Source organism: Callithrix jacchus, chromosome 7, assembly GCF_049354715.1.
Source record: "Callithrix jacchus isolate 240 chromosome 7, calJac240_pri, whole genome shotgun sequence".
Taxonomy (NCBI): domain Eukaryota; kingdom Metazoa; phylum Chordata; class Mammalia; order Primates; family Cebidae; genus Callithrix; species Callithrix jacchus.
In genome coordinates this window covers 125,829,363-125,846,838 of record NC_133508.1, presented here as the reverse complement: position 1 = coordinate 125,846,838, position 17,476 = coordinate 125,829,363, and positions in this window count along the sequence as shown.

Genomic DNA, 17,476 nt, shown 5'->3' with positions numbered 1-17,476 from the left:
GTTGTCCAATGGATTCATGGATAAATTGACTCTGGTGGCGAGGATGGAGGGTATGCATGGGCTCAGCAACATGAATTTCAACTCACAAAGGTTGACTTGGTTATGGCCACTGTTGAATGTCCAATCTGCTAGCAGCATAATGAATACTGAGTACTTGATAGGGCAGCATTTCCTAGAGTGATCACCCAGCTACTGGTGGCAGGTTAATGACATTGGACCACTTCCATCATAGAAGAGCAGCATTTTGTTCTTATTGGAATAGACTTTGACTGGATACAGATTTGCCTTCTCTGCATGCAATGCTTCTGTCAAATTACTCTCTATGGACTCACAAAATGCCTTATCTGCTGTCATGGTATTTCACACTGCATGGTTTCTAATCAAGGAACTCACTTCACAACAAATGAAGTATTGCAATGGTTTTATGCTCATGGAGTTTATCCATCTTATTATCTTTTCAACCATCCTAAAGCATCTACCTTGACAGAACAATAGAATGGTCTTTTGAACACCTAGTTGTAGCACCATCTAATGGCAATACCTTGTGGAGCTGAGAAAAGTTTCTTCAGAAGGCTGTATATGGAGAATATATATTCTCTGAATCAACACCCAATATATAGTGCCCTTTTTTCCTCAGCCAAAATTTGTGGGTCCCAGAAGCAAAGGGTGGAAATGAGAATAACACCACATAGTATTATACCTAATGTCACACTAGCGAAATTTTGCCTCCTGTGTCTATGACCTTAGGCTCTGTTGGCCTAGGGGCTCTAGTTCCAAAGAAAGGCATGCTCCCAGAAGAGGCACAACAATAATTCCATTGACCTGGAAGTTAAGAATGTCACCTGGCTAGATTAGCATTTCTCATGCCTCGGAATCAATAGGCAAAGAAGGCAGTTACTTGCTGGCTAGGGTGATTGATCCTAACTAATCAAGGGGAACTTTGACTACTACTCCACAAAGGAGGTAAGGAAGACTGTGTGGAATACAGAAGATCTCTTAGGGAATCTTGTAGTATTACCATGCCCTATGATTAAGGTCAATGAAAAACTATAACAACCTAATTCAGGCTGAACTACTAATGGCCCAGACACTTCAGGAATGAAAGTTTGGGTTCTTTACCACTAGCTAAACAGGATTCCAAAAAACTAATGGATAGAATGACCCATCCTGTGGATACCAGTCAGTCTCTTTCCCCAGATACCCCTTCCATCATCCATTGGACGCATGGATAAATTGACCATCGTGGCAGGAATGGAGGGTATGCATGGGCCCAGCAATGTGCACTTCTACTCACCAATGCTGACCTAGTTATAGCAACTGCTGAATGTCCAGTCTGCTAGCAGCATAAATAAACACTGAGTTCTTTACCACCAGGTAAAGAACTATGACCAGCGAAGATGTTTTCTAAAGGCAAATGGTAGCAGAAGAAGGTAGTTAAAAATACCTATGACCATGTAACTAGTTACAGAAAGGAAGACTGTAATTGTCATGAGCATTTCCTGCTTGTTTTGTTACATGACAAGGGATTAAGAGAAAAAGCAAAAGTATATGTTTAATACATATTTATATATACACACATATTTATAAGTAGGATATATTGGCTTTATTTCATACTATCTAAATATTGTTAATTTTTCATTATAGTATTTAAGTTATGAAATGTCAAAGAGAAGAATGAGCATTACTCAAATTATTCAAGGGCTTTAACTCCACTCCTAGGGAAGGGTCAGTGAGATTTTGGTTATATACAGGATAGTTGTATCATGTTAGGTGGAGTTATGCCCTTTAAATTATCTTTATTTGGCAATTAAGTATGGTTTAAGGAAATGTGCATGGATGTCAAGTTGACAAGAAGTGGTGAACCTGTGAGGGTTAACTTTATGTGTCAACTTGACTGGGCCGTGGGATAGCCAGATATCTGGTGTATTAGTTTGTTTTCACACTGCTGAAAAAGACATACCTGAGACTTACAGTTACTTTCAATTTACAAAAGAAAGAGTTTTATTGGACTTACAGTTCTGTGTGCCTGGGGAGACCTCACAATCATAGTGGAAGGTGAAAGACATGTCTCACATGGTGGCAGACAAGAGAAGAGAACTTGTGCAGGGAAACTCCCATTTTAAAAACCATCAGACCTTGTGAGACCCATTCACTATCACAAGAACAGCACACGAAAGACCTGCCCCCATGATTCAACCATCTCCCACCAGGTCCTTCCCACAACATGTGGGAATCATGAGAGCCACAAGATGAGATTTGGGTGGAGACACAGAACCAAATCACATCATCTGGTTAAGTATTACTTCTAGGTGTTTTTGTGCATGTGTTTCCAGAGTATTTAGCATTTAAATTGGTGGAGTAAAGCAGCTGGCCCTCCCCAACATAAGTGGGCATCATCCAATCCACTGTGGGCTTATAAAAGGTAGAGCAAGGGAGAATTATCTCTCTGACTGACTGCTTGAGCTGCGACATCAGAGTTTCCCGGCCCTCAAAGTGGAGCTTACCCTAAAAGTGCTCATGGTTCTCAGGCTTCAGACTTGAATTGGAACTACATTATTGTCTTTTTTTTTTTGAATCACCAGCTTGCAGAAAGCAGATGTTAGGACTCTATAGCCTCCATAATCACATGACACACAATCACATGACCTCCATAATTACATAAGCACTTACAATCTCTTTCTCTCTCTCTACACAACACACACACACACATGCACACACACACACACACAGAGTGGCTTCTCTGGAGACCCCTACTTCATATTTACCTTTGAGTTTGGTGACATTGGAGGTGTTTTGGGGATCCGGATAAGAGGAAGTGGAACTGGCAAATCATTTAGTTTGATATATTTATGTAGTTTGTGGTCACTACAGTGTATAGTAGCAAAGTCTCTCAGTGTGGGAGTGGCTTCCAGCATTATTATTATTTTTAAGACAGATTCTTACTCTGTCACCCAGGCTGGAGTCCAATAGTGCAATCTTGGCTCACTGCAATCTCTGCCTCCTAGATTCAAGTGATTCTCCTGTCTCAGCATCCTGAGTAGCTGGGATTACAGGCACATGCCACCATGCCCGGCTAGTTTTTGTATTTTTAGTAGAGACAGAGTTTCACCATGTTGGTCAGGCTGGTCTCAAACTTCTGACCTCATGATCTGCCTACCTTGGCAGCCCAAACTTCTGGGATTACAGGCATGAGCTACTGCACCTGGCCTGGCTTCCAGCATTAGTAACATGCCTACAGTCTACCTGGCAATGCCACAGCTGATGCAAGGCTAGAGGTGTATAACTATGAAAAGGTCCTTAGGTACCTGGCACTGAAAGTATGGAGGTGGTGGATGGAAAACAATGTCAAAGATTCACTCCATGTGGTAACCCCCTGTCACATACAGGGAATGCATATATGGGTGGCAAGTAGAGTATGGCAGCATTTGTTCCTGAAATCAATACAGAAATGCTAGAGTAACAGGTGAGAAGCATGCAGCAAGGGCATGAAGGGAGACAGAATAAGATTGTGTCTGCACTAAATCAATTGCTACAGCAGTACCCTGAACAATAGACATGCCTTAGATAGGTAAAACTGAGAGATATACTAAAGAGGTATATAACTGATTCCTCCAAGGACATAGGACCAGTCCACCTGGTGCCCAGTGACACTAGAGACCTTGCCTTCCCAGTCGTGGAGTCACCATACATGCTCCCTAGTGACTGAAGACCAGCTGGTCCAGCACCTGCTGCCACTGGTGACCCTATCCCCACAAGTGCCTGAGCCATCATGTACATGGGTACTCCCTGGTGACTGAGGATTGACACACCCAGTGCCTGCTACAGCTGCCATCATGGCCACTGTGTCCAGCATGTGCTGCCCTAGGGCCTGATAACTGGCCCTCTCAGCAGCCCTGCCCCAAGCAAAGTCACACCACTACCTCCACAAACAACCACAATCTAGGCCACTAGGCACTTGCAGACACTCCCGCTATTGATTACAGCTGAAACAATCACATGGAGACTATATTACCACACCCATCCAGAACCAAAGCCAAAACACCTGAGTGTGTAAGTGTATACAACTGACATTGTGGGATACATCTACAGAAAAAAAATCTTTTCCTACGAAAGTTGCTCCATAAAATTGGAAGAAGTGACTGTTCCTCCAGATGCACATATTAACATTGGAACATATTACATATGAAAAAAATAAGAAAACATGACACCTCCAAAGGAGCACACTAATTCTCTAGTAATTTTATAAAAATGAAATCTATGAGATGCCTGCAAAGGAATTTAAAATAATTATTCTAAGGAAGTTGAAAGAGAATATGGGTAGGCAATTCAACAAAATCAGGAAGACAATTCATGATAAGAATGAGAAGTTCAACAAAGAAGTAGAGGTCATGAAAAAGAATCAAACAGAAATCACGGAGCTAAAGATTCAGTGAATGAAATAACAAATACAACCAAGAGCTTCATCATGACTAGACCAAACAGGAGAAAAAAAATCTCTGAATTTGAGGAAAGGTCTTTTGAAATAAACCAGTCAGACAAAAAGCAAAAAAAGAAAAAAAAAGAATTAAAAAGAATGAAGAAGAAAGCCTATGGTACTTACTGGACACCAATAAGCAAACAAATGTTCACTTTATGGAAGTTCCAGAAGGGAAGAGATGGGAAGAAGCATAGAAAAACATGTTTAATGAGCTAATAGCTAAAAACTTCCCAAGTATTGGCAGATATATAGACATTCAGATTTATGAAACTCAAAAGGTACCAAATAGATTCAATCCCATAAAGGTCCTTGCCAAGACACAGAATATTCAAACTGTCAAAAGTCAATGACAAAGTGAAGATGTAAAAAATAGCAAGAGAAAAGTGTCAAGTAACATTTAAGGAAATTTCCACTAGCCTAACAGCAGGTTTCTTAGAAGAAAACTAATAGGCTAGGTGGGAATGAGATAACATATTCAAAGTGCTGGAAAAAAAAAAAACTGCCAGCAAAGTTATTCTTCAAAAATGGAGGAGTAATAGTGTTCTTAGACAAGCAAAAACAGAAGAAACTTATTACCACTACAACAGCCTTACAAGAAATGCTTAAGGGAGTCCTACATTTAAAAGCAAAAGGATAATAACTACCGTCATAAAAACACACAAAAAAATGTAAACTCACTGGTAGAGCAGGTACACTACAGGAAAAAGAAAGGAACCAAACCGTATCACTACAGAAAGCCACAAAGCCACAAAGATAAACAATGAGAAGGGAAGAAAGGAATGAAAGATCTATAAAACAACCCCAAAACAACAAAATGATGAGAGTAAGTCCTTACCTATCAATAATAACCTTGAATGTGAATAGATTAAATCCCTCAATTAAAAGATATAGAATGACTGAATGGATTAAAAAAAAATGACTGAACTACATGCTGCCTACAAGAAATTCACTTCACCTGTACAGACACACATATAAAGTGAAGGGATGGGGTGGGCAGACCATTTGGGCCCAGGAGTTTGAGACAAGCCTGGGCAACATGACAAAACCCTGTCTCTATAAAAAATACAAAAGTCAGCCAGGCATGGTGGTGCATGCCTGTAGTCCCAGCTACTTGGGAGTCTGAGGCGAAAGTATTGTCTGAGCTTGGGGAGGTAGAGGCTGCAGTGAGATGTGATTGCACCACTGCACTCCAGCCTAGGCAACAAGAAAGAAAGAAAAGGAAGAAAGAAAGACAGAAAGAGAAAGAAAGAAAAAGAAAGAAAGGAAAGAAAGAAGGGAGGGAGGGAGGAGGGAAGGAAGGAGGTAGGGAAGGAAAAGGAGGGAGGGAGGGAAGGAAGGAAGGAGAAAGAAAAGAAAAGGAGTGAAGGGATGGCAACAGATATTCTACACAAATGGAAATCAAACCAAGCAGGAGCAGCTGTACTTATATCAGATAAAATAGACTTTAAGTTGAAACTATAAAAAGAGGTGAAGGTCATTAAACAATGATAAAAATATCAGTTTTGCAAGAGGACATAACAATTGTAAATATACATGCAACCAACACCAGAGGGTCTAGAATATAAATCAAATATTATTTCAGCTAAAGGAGGAGATAGACTCTAGTACAATAATAGTTGGAAACTTCAACACCCCATTCTCAGGTTTGGGTAGATCATCTAGACAGAAAATCAATGGAGAAACATTGGATTTAAACTGTACTATAGACCAGATGGACCCAACAAGCAGTTACAGAACATTTTATCCAATAGCTGCATATTTTATTCTTTCTTTTTTTTTTTTTTTGAAACAGGATCTCACTCTGTCACTCACCCAGACTGGAGTGCAGTTGTGCAATAACAGCTCACTGCAACCTTGACCTCCTGGGCTCAAGCCATCCCCCTGCCTCAACCTCTTGAGTGGGTGAGGTTACAGTGTGGACCACCATGCCTAGCTAATTCAAAAAATTTTGTAATGATTAGAGATGGGGTCTCCTCATGTTACCCAGGCTGGTCTCAAACTTCTGGGCATAAGCAAGCCTCTCACTTCAGCTTCCCAAATTGTTGGGATTACAGACATGAGCTACTGCAGCTGACCAGAATACACATTCTTCACAACAGCACATGGAATATTATTCAACATAGGTTACATGGTAGGCCATGAAGCAAGTCCCGACAAATTTAAAAAATTGCGATCATATCAAGTATCTTTTCTGACCATAATATGATATAACTAGAAATCAACAAGAATGTAGGAAGGAAGCTGTACAAATACTTGGAAATTAAACAGCTTGCTCATGAACAATCAATGGGCAAATGAAAAAATTAAGATGGAAGTTAAAACATTTTTGGAAAAAATGAAAACATAGGCATGACACACCAAATCTATGGACATGTGGAAAGCAGTACTAAGAGGAAACATTAAAACATGGTTACATTAAAACACAGAATGATTTCACATAAACCACCTAATGATTCACCTCAAGGAATTAGAAAAGCAAAAGAAACTATGAGATGAGACTTGACCAATGAGATTCCAGAGTAGGAAAGAATAAGGTAAATTCTCAGCCCATCTCCTCTCCACACACTACTCTGAGGTGAAATTTCTTCTCACAGCCCCTCAAAAAGGCCTGCAAATACACCTGAGGAGCAACCATTCTGTTTCTTCACAGCTCATTATGAAGTAGAAATCAGTGCTTCAACACAGCTTTGCATCTCATCTTGGCCAATTTTCCCCTTTCACCCTCGCTGCCCTGGGCTTCAATTTCACAGAAAAAGAACAGTGTTTTAATCCTTCTTCAGGCTCTGTTTCCTAGAGATCCTGTGCTAAGATAATTATAAAAAACTTTCCCTCAATGCTACATCTCTCCTTCTACTCTCCCTATATCTCACCTCCTTTGAAACTTTCCAAAGGAGGTATCTTTATCCTTATCTCTGTATCTTTGTTTTCTTATCTGCCATTCATTCCTCAGTCTTGTTTCTTTTTACCATTTCTCTGAAACTGGTTTCACTAGGATCAATAATGATTTTTAAACTCTTAAATCCAGAGGATAATTTTCAGCCTTTATCTTACCTCGTTTGTCTGTAGCAGTTGACTCTCACCTCGCCTCCTTCTTCAAATATTGTCTTGCCCTGACTTCCAGACAATGTACTCTTGGTTTTTATCTTGTCACTATAGCGGCTCCATTACAGTCACCTTTATATATCTTGTAAGTAAAGTATTGATATTTACCAGAATTTTGTTCTCAGTCCCCTTCTCTTCCTTCTCTTCCCCTCTTCTTTCATCACCATTCCTCACTTTTCCTCCCTAATATCTGTATAAACTATCCCTGGACAGTCTTATTCATTCGCATACATAGCCTCAACTGCTGATAACTTTCAAAACTATGTTTTAGATCTAACTTTTCCTCTTGAGTATCAGATTATTAAAGGAATTTGTCTACTGGATATTTATTCTTGGAGTCCTATTGGCTCCTGAAACTGAGCATGTTAAAAAATAAAACAGCATCCTCTTCCCACCTGCATCTGTTCCTGTTCCTGCCTTTCCTGTCTCATGGACTGAGGCCTTTATTCCTAAGCCAGAATCTGGGTCCCAGTTTTCTCAGGACTTTTCTGGTTTTAGCATGTGGAATTCCTCAGTCCCATGCAAACTGGAAGGGTTTGTTCAGAGCTGTCTCCACTTTTAAACTGGAACTGCCACATTCTAGAATCCCCTCAGTTCTGAAAATACCAGGAAGATTGGTCAGTCTGTTTTCCACATCCAGTCAATTATTAAGACTCATTTGTTACAACTTTTAAATATGTCTAAGTTTGTCTATTTCTCTCTGTCTCTACTGCTATTATACCAGCTCAGGCTATTAACATTTCTTATGTGGATTGCTACCAACGTTCCTTCTGCCTCTAACATTGCTTCCAACAACCCACTCTCTGAATTGCTGCCAGAATATTCTTTTATTTTTTAATTTTTATTTTATTTATTTATTTTTGAGATGGAGTTTCGCTTTTGTCACCTAGGCTGGAGTGCCATGGTATGATCTTGGCTTACTGCAACCTCTGCCTCACGGGTTCAAGCAGTTCTCTTGCCTCAGCCTCCCTAGTAGCTGGGATTGCAGGCGTGCACCACCACACCCAGCTAATTTTTGTATTATTAGTAGAGACAGGGTTTCACCATGTTGGCCAGGCTGGTCTTGAACTCCTGACCTCAGATGATCCACCTGCCTTGGCCTCCCAAAGTGCTGGGATTATAGGTGTAAGCCACTGTGCCTGGCCAGAATATTATTTTAAAATTATAAACCTGATGATGTCATTCATCTCCTTAAATCTCTTTAACTGTTTCCTATTTGCCCCAGGAGAAGGTGCACAATTTTTATGACTGCTCTCATAGCCCCTCATAAAATTGTCCTGCTCATTCCTGCAGACTCATCCCTTCTCACTTTCCTCATACACTGTACATAAGCTCAGATGCCAGCTGTTCCCTGATCACTGTTTTCAAAAATATTACACCGTTATAGACATAGAATGTTTGACTATCATCACATTATCTTTCCCAAACCCACATTTACAAAAGTTGTAGTGAGAAACAGGGAATTTGTGTGGGGAGATGAGGGGGATATTTTATTATACTTGGTATAGAAGTAACCATTTGACATTTTTTCTCCCAAAGTTCTTTCTCAGCTGTGGCACTCCAGGGACTGTTTTTGTCTTTATCTTCCTCCCAAGGCATACAGCCTCTTTGAATCCAGCCCCTACTGTCACTCGAAGTTCTTTACATTTTTCTCTTCATTGTACTGAGCAATTTGGCTTTACCCAACTCCATCAAAGGGCTCACCAAAACAAAGTGACTTGTACACTTCTATTTCCAGATTCCATTCTTGTTTATTTACATTAGTTTTAGCTTGACTATGTCCCTTAAGGTCTTGTCTCTCATCCCATGTAGCTTATTAAAGTATTTCTTTAAAATACAGTGTTACATTCTTAGAGGAATTCTTGTACTAGTTGCCAAAAGAGTAAAAGTTTCTTTGTTTTGTTACCTGTGTTTCTGCCATATTGGTTTTCCTGCAGTTCCCATAGTATTCCTTGTTCTCTCCTACTATGTCTTTGTATAAGCTGCTAAATTTGTTTGGGATACTTTAAAGTGAACCAGTTTTAGATATAGTTCATAGGCTTGACTTGTACAAAAAAAATCTGATTGTATCATGAGTCATTTCAGCATTTTTAATCATCATCACATGATGAAATTCACTGTATTTGTCTCTAGGGAAATAGGACAAAAACTAATTTCAGTTTTTGAAAAAGGTTTTCAGGACCTCCAGTGAAAGTATATAAAGGACATTAAGAGGCCTAAGAATTATAGAGCTTTCAGTTTGATTCTACATTCAAGAACTAGTCCAATTAATCAAAATTGCAATTCATAATCCCTTTGAAAACAACAGTATGCAAAACACATGGCCATTGTGCACAGTACACACAATCATATTAGTTTGCAGGTGGGTCATATTCAATTAACTTTATTTTTTTTGATAACATAGTTGAGTGTATCTTTATTCTTACTAATGCAAATGATTGAAGATTTTAAGATGGCAGTGGATTAATTTCTTGCTTTGTATTAAGAGTCACACTGCTTGGGTTACTCAGTGGCCTTTCTCAGTACTTGAGCCCTTAATCTTCCACCACAGAGGCTGAGTAGTACCTATAAAATATAGGACAATAAGGCAGCTAAAACTTTTATCATTGGGATGAGCATATTCATCATCTGACTTGAGTAATCAAGAAGACTTTGCCTGAAAACATTGACAATATCAACTTGAGAATAGTGTAGACAAACAAAGAGAGTACAAAGTTAGATTTTGGAAATACAGATTTCCCCTCCAGTTATGTTTTCTTATATATATATATGTAATATATATATATGACACATATATGTATATGACATATATATGTCACATATATGTATATGACATATATATGTCACATATATGACATATATGTATATGACATATATATGAAATATATATATGACATATATGTATATGACATATATATGAAATATATATATGACATATATATGTTACATATATATGTCATATATATATCATATATATATAAAAGAAAACATATATGGTTGCCTCGATCCCCATCATCTATATCTGGCATTTCTCCCCATCTTACCCCTCCCCAACTCCCTACCCCTCACTGTCCCTCCCCTATTTCTCCCCTACAGACCTCAGTGTGTGATGCTCCCCTCCCTGTGTCCATGTGTTCTCATTGTTCAATACCCACCTATGAGTGAGAACATGCGGTGTTTAATTTTCTGTTCTTGTGGCAGTTTGCTGAGAATTATGGTTTCCAGGTTCATCCATGTTCCTACAAAGGGCATGAACTCATCGTTTTTTATGGCTGCATGGTATTCCATGGTGTATATGTGCCACATTTTCCTTGTCCAGTCTATCATCGATGGGCATTTGGGTTGGTTCCAAGTCTTTGCTATTGTAAACAGTGCTGCAATGAACATTTGTGTGCATGTGTCCTTATAATAGAATGATTCATAATCCTTTGGATATATACCCAGTAATGGGATTGCTGGGTCCAATGGAATTTCTATTTCTAGGTCCTTGAGGAATCGCCACACTCTCTTCTACAATGGTTGAACTAATTTACACTCCCACCAACAGTGTGAAAGTGTTCCTATTTCTCCACATCCTCTCCAGAGTCTGTTGTCTGCAGATTTTTTAATGATCGCCATTCTGTCTGGCGTGAGATGGTATCTCAATGTAGTTTTGATTTGCATTTCTCTAATGACCAGTGATGATGAGCATTTTTTCATATGTTTGCTGGCTTCATATATGTCTTCCTTTGTAAAGTATCTGTTCATATCCTTTGCCCACTTTTGAATGGGTTTGTTTGTTCTTTTCTTGTAAATCTGTTTTAGTTCTTTGTAGATTCTGTATATAAGTCCTTTGCCAGATGGTCGATTGTAAACATTTTTTCCCATTCTGTTGGTTGCTGGTTCACTCTAATGATTGTTTCTTTTGTGTTGTGCAGAAGCTGTGGAGTTTGATTGGGTCCCATTTGTCTATTTTGGCTTTTGTTGCCAATGCTTTTGGTGTTTTAGTCATGAAGTCCTTGCCTATGCCTATGTCCTGAATAGTTTTGTCTAGGTTTTCTTTTAGGGTTTTTATGGTGTTAGGTCTTATGTTTAAGTCTTTAATCCATCTGGAGTTAATTTTAGTGTAAGGTGACAGGAAGGGGTCCAGTTTCTGCTTTCCTTACATGGCTAGCCAGTTTTCCCAACACCATTTATTAAATAGGGAATCCTTTCCCCATTGCTTGTTTCTATGAGTTTCTTCAAAGATCAGATGGTTGTAGATGTTGGTGTTGCCTCTGAGGCTTCTATTCTGTTCCGTTGGTCTCTATCTCTGTTTTGGTACCAGTACCATGCTGTTTTGATTACTGTAGACTTGTAGTATAGTTTGAAGTCAGGTAGCATGATGCCTCCAGCTTTGTTCTTTTTGCTTAGAATTGACTTGGCTATGTGGGCTCTCTTTTGGTTCCATATGAAGTTTAAGGTGGTTTTTTTTAGTTCTTTGAAGAGGGTCATTGGTAGCTTGATGGGGATAGCATTGAATCTTTAAATTAGTTTGGGAAGTATGGTCATTTTCACAACATTGATTCTTCCTAACCCTGAGCATGGAATGTTTTTCCACATGTTTGTGTCCTCTCCTATTTCATTGAGCAGTGGCTTGTAGTTCTTCTTAAAGAGTTCTTTTACATCCTTTGTTAGTTGTAGTCCTAAGTATTTTATTCTCTTTGTAGCAACTGTGAATGGCAGTTCGTTCTTGATTTGGCTCTCTTTAAGTCTGTTATTGGTGTATAGGAATGCTTGTGATTTCTTCACATTGATTTTGTATCTTGAGACTTTGCTGAAGTTGCTTATCAGTTTCAGGAGATTTTGGGCTGAGATGATGAGGTCTTCTAAATATAAAATCATGTCGTCTGCAAATAGGGACAATTTGACTTCCTCCTTTCCTAATTGCATACCCTTTATTTCTTTTTCTTGCCTGATTGCTCTGGCTAGAACTTCCAGTACTCTATTGAATAGGAGTGGTGAGAGAGGGCATCCTTGTCTAATGCCAGATTTCAAAGGGAATGCTTCCAGTTTTTGCTTATTCAGTATGATATTGGCTCTGGGTTTCTCATAAATATCTTTTATTATTTTGAGATACATTCATTCGATACCTAGTTTATTGAGAGTTTTTAGCATAAAGGGCTGCTGAATTTTGTCAAAGGCCTTCTATGCCTCTATTGACATAATCATGTGGTTTTCATCTTCGTTCTGTTTATGTGGTGAATTATGTTTATTGACTTGCATATGTTGAACCAGCCTTGCATCCCCGGGATGAAGCCTACTTGATCATGATGGGTAAGCTTTTTGATGTGCTGTTGCAATAGGTTTGCCAGTATTTTATTGAAGATTTTGCATCTATGTTCATTATGGATATTGGCTGGAAGTTTTCTTCTCTTGTTGAGTCTCTGCCGGGTTTTGGTAACAGGATGATGTTGGTCTCATAAAATGATTTGGGAAGGATTCCCTCTTTTTGGATTGTTTGGAATGGACTCATGGCCGAATACTACCAGACATAAAAAGAGGAGCTGTTACTGCTTCAGAAGGAGGGGTACCAGAAGGAGTGAACTGCTTCAGAAGGAGTGAACCCATCTGGACCTGGGCTTTTTATGGTTGGTAGGCCATCAATTGCTGCCCCAACTTCAGCCCTTGTTATTCGTCTATTCAGGGTTTTGACTTCTTCTTGGTTTAGGCTTGGGAGGGTGCAAGTATCCAGAAATGTATCAATTTCTTCTAGGTTTACTGGTTTATGTGCATAGAGTTGTTCGTAGTAATCTCTGATAGTGGTTTGTATTTCTGTGGAATCTGTGATGATATCCCCTTTATCGTTTTTTATTGCATCGATTTGATTATTCTCTCTTTTCTTTTTGATTAATCTGGATAGTGGTCTGTCTATTTTGTCGATCTTTTCAAAAAACCAGCTCTGAATTTATTGATTTTTTGAAGGTTTTTTTTTGTGTCTCTAACTCCTTCAGTTCTGCTCTAATCTTAGTTATTTCTTGTCTTCTGCTAGTTTTTGAGTTTTTTTGAACTTGCTTCTCTAGCTCTTTCAATTTCAAAGATACAGTGTTGATTTTAGATCTTTCATTGTTTCTCATATGGGCATTTATTGCTATAAATTTTCCTCTAGACACTCCTTTAAATGTGTCCCAGAGATTCTGGTATGTTGTGTCTTTGTTCTTATTGGTTTTGAAGAACATCTTTATTTCTGCCTTCATTTCATTGTTTATCCAGTCAACATTCAAAAGCCAGTTGTTCAGTTCAGTTTCCATGAAGTTGTGCAGTTCTGAGTTAGTTTCTGAATTCTGAGTTCTAACTTGATTGCACTGTGGTCTGAGAGACTGTTTGTTATTATTTCTATACTTTTGCATTTGCTGAGGAGCGATTTACTTCCCATTATGTGGTCAATTTTAGAGTAGGTGTGATGTGGTGCTGAGAGGAATGTATATTCTGTGGATTTGGGGTGGAGAGTCCCGTAAACATCTATTAGGTTTGCTTGGTCCAGATCTGAGTTCAAGTCCTTGATATTCTTGTTAATTTTCTGTCTTGTTGATCTATCTAATACTGACAGTGGAGTGTTAAAATCTTTCACTATTATTGTGTGGGCATCTAAGTCTCTTTGTAAGTCATTAAGAACTTGTTTTATGTATCTATATTAAATGTGTATATATTTAGGATCATTAGTTCTTCTTGTTGCATAGATCCTTTTATCATTATGTAATGCCCTCTTTGTCTCTTTTGATCTTTGTTGGTTTAAAGTCTATTTTATCAGAGACTAGGATTACAACTCCTTTTGTTTTTGCTCTCCATTTGCTTGGTAAATCTTCCTCCATCCCTTTATTTTGAGCCTTTGTGTATCCTTGCATGTGAGATGGGTTTCCTGGAGACAGCACACTGATGGGTTTTGATGTTTTGTCTAATTTGCCAGTGTGTGTCTTTTGATTAGGGCATTTAGCCCATTAACATTTAAGGTTATGTGTGAATTTGATTTTGCCATTTTGGTGCTAGCTGGTTGTTTTGTCTATTAGTTGACACAGTTTCTTCATTGTGTTGATGCTCTTTACCATTTGGTATGTTTTTGGAGTGGCTAGTATGGTTGTTCCCTTCTATGTTTAGTGCTTCTTTCAGTAGCTCTTGTAAGGCAGGCCTGGTGGTGATGAAATCTCTCAGCAATTGCTTCTTTGTAAAATATTTTATTTCTCCTTCATTTATGAAGCTTAGTTTGGCTGGATATGAAATTCTAGGTTCAAAGTTCTTTTCTTAAGGATGTTGAATATTGGCCCCCACTCTCTTCTGGCTTGTAGGGTTTCTGCGGAGAGATATGCTATAAGTCTGATGGACTTCCTTTGTGGGTAAACTGACCTTTCTCTCTGGCTGCCCTTAGCATTTTTTCCTTCATTTCAACCCTGGTGAATCTGACGATTTCCTTCATCTCATCCCTGGTGAATCTTTGCCTTGGGGTTGCTCTTCTTGAGGAATATCTTTGTGGTGTTCTCTGTATTTCCTGGACTTGAATATTGGCCTGCCTTGTTAAGCTGGGGAAATTCTCCTGGGTAATGTCCTGAAAAGTGTTTTCTAGCTTGTATTGATTCTCTCTGTCACATTCAGGTACACCTACCAAAAGTAGATTAGGTTTTTTCACATAATCCCATATTTCTTGAAGGCTTTATTCATTTCTTTTTACTCTTTTTTCTCTAATCTTGCCTTCTTGTTTTATTTCATTGAGTTGGTCTTCAATCTCTGATATTCTTTCTTCTACTTGGTTGATTCGGCTCTTGAAACTTATGTATGCTTTGCAAAGTTCTCATGCTGTGTTTTTTCAGCTCTGTCAATTCATTTATATTCCTCTCTAAGCTGTTTATTCTCATTAGCATTTCATAAAACCTTTTTTCAAGGTTCTTAGTTTCTTTGCATTGAGTTAGAACATGTTCTTTTAGCTCTGAGAAGTTTGATATTACTCCACCTTCTGAAGCCTGTTTCTGTCAATTCATCAGACTCATTCTCCATCCAGCCTTGTTCCCTTGCTGGTGATGAGTTGTGTTCCCTTGGAGGTGGAGAGGCATTCTGGTTTTGGGTGTTTTCATCCCTTTTTTGCTGGTTTCTTCCCATCTTTGTGGATTTATCTACCTGTGGTCTTTGTAGTTGGTGACTCCCAGATGGGGTCTCTGAGTGGATGTCCTTTTTGTTGATGATGAAGTTATTTCTTCCTGTTTTTTAGTTTCCCTTCTAACAGTCAGGCCCCTCTGCTGTAGGACTGCTTGAGGTCCACTCCAGGCCCTGCTTGCCTGGGGATTACCTGCAGCAGCTGCAGAACAGTAATGGTTGCTGAAAGTTTCTTCTTCAATTATCTTTGCCCCAGAAGGATACCCACGAGATGTCAGCCTGAGCTCTACTTTGTGAGGTGTCTCTTTGGATATACGGGGGTCAGGGAGCTGCTTGAGGAGAGAGTCTGTCCCTTATAGGAGCTCAAGTGCTGAGCTGTGAGCCTTGTTGTTCTGTTCAGAGCTACTGGGCAGGTATGTTTAAGTCTGGGGCAGCAGAACTCATAACCATCTTTTTTCCCCAGGTACTCTGTCCTGGGAAGATGGGGCTTTATTTATAAGTTCCTGACATGCTGCTGACTTTTTTCAGAGATGCCCTGCCCAGTGAGGAGGTAGCGTAGTCACTGTCTGCCAGCAGAGGCATTACTGAGCTCCCGTGGGCTCTTCCCAGCTCCTGTGTGAACTTCCTTGCAGTTTTGTTTATAGAGGTATAGTTAGAACTGCCTTGCCATTGCTTCTCAGCCTTTTGGCTAAGATCAATTGTAGAACTGCCTCAGTAATGGCAGTCTGCCTCAGTAATGGCAGACTGTGTCTGTAATGGTGGACTGCCTCAGTAATGGCGGACTGCCTTGGTAATGGTGGACTGCTTCAGTGATGCGGACTGCCTCAGTAGTGGTGGACTGCCTCTGTAATGGCAGATGCCCTCCCTGCCCCCCCCAGAGCTGGACTATCACAACAAGCTGTGCTTGTTGTGAAACTCTCAATCCAGAGTGTTTCAGATTGCTGGTCTTTTTTGGGGTGGGACCGGCCAAGCCAGATCACCTGGCTCCCTGTTTCAGCCCCCCTTTTTTCAGTTGAATGGGTGACTCTGTCTCCCAGGCATTCCAGTTGCCAGTTGAAATGGTGCCTGGATTTGTGTGAGTTTTTGTGCTGAGACCCTCTGCGCTGGCTGAAACAGCCATGCTGGAGCCTCATGGCACTCTTCTGCCTGGGAATCTCCTGGTCTGTGGGCAGTAAAAATTCTTTTGGAAATGTGGTGATCACTCACCCTATGCATTTTTGCTGGAAACTGCAATCCAGAGCTGTTCCTGTTCGGCCATCTTGGATCATCCCTGGTTGTACTCCAGCACTACCCACAGTTTCCTTCTGGGTTCTAGGTGAACTGTCCCACTGGGCTTGGGCCAATGCACTCATTCCTTCTCAGCAGCAAGGTGGGACCTCGAGCTGGGCTTCAGAGACCTGTCCCTGAATGTGGTGTGTGTGCAGGGTGGTGTGCTGCGCGAGCCAGTTTCTCCAGCACTTGGCACCCCCTGATGGCAGCGGGACTTCAATGGCCTGACTGAATCATCTGCCATGGAGTCGCAGAAAGAGGCACGAAGAATCCAGGAACCCGTGGAGTGGCTGCCTGGGGCCTCAAGGTCTCAGACGCAGAAAGACAAAGAGCGGTGGGAGAGCGGCACAGTGCCAGCGGTGGCTGTCCTGGGTGCAGAGGCGGATGACACCAGTGTGGACGGGCTGCGGGAGCTGCTGTTGGAGTTGACCAAGCAGAGCCCCAAGTGCAGCCGCTGCAGGTGACCCTATGTTTTCTTATGTTAGTTTAAACTCTCTGCATTTTCTTACCTTTTAACAGTCTTTATAC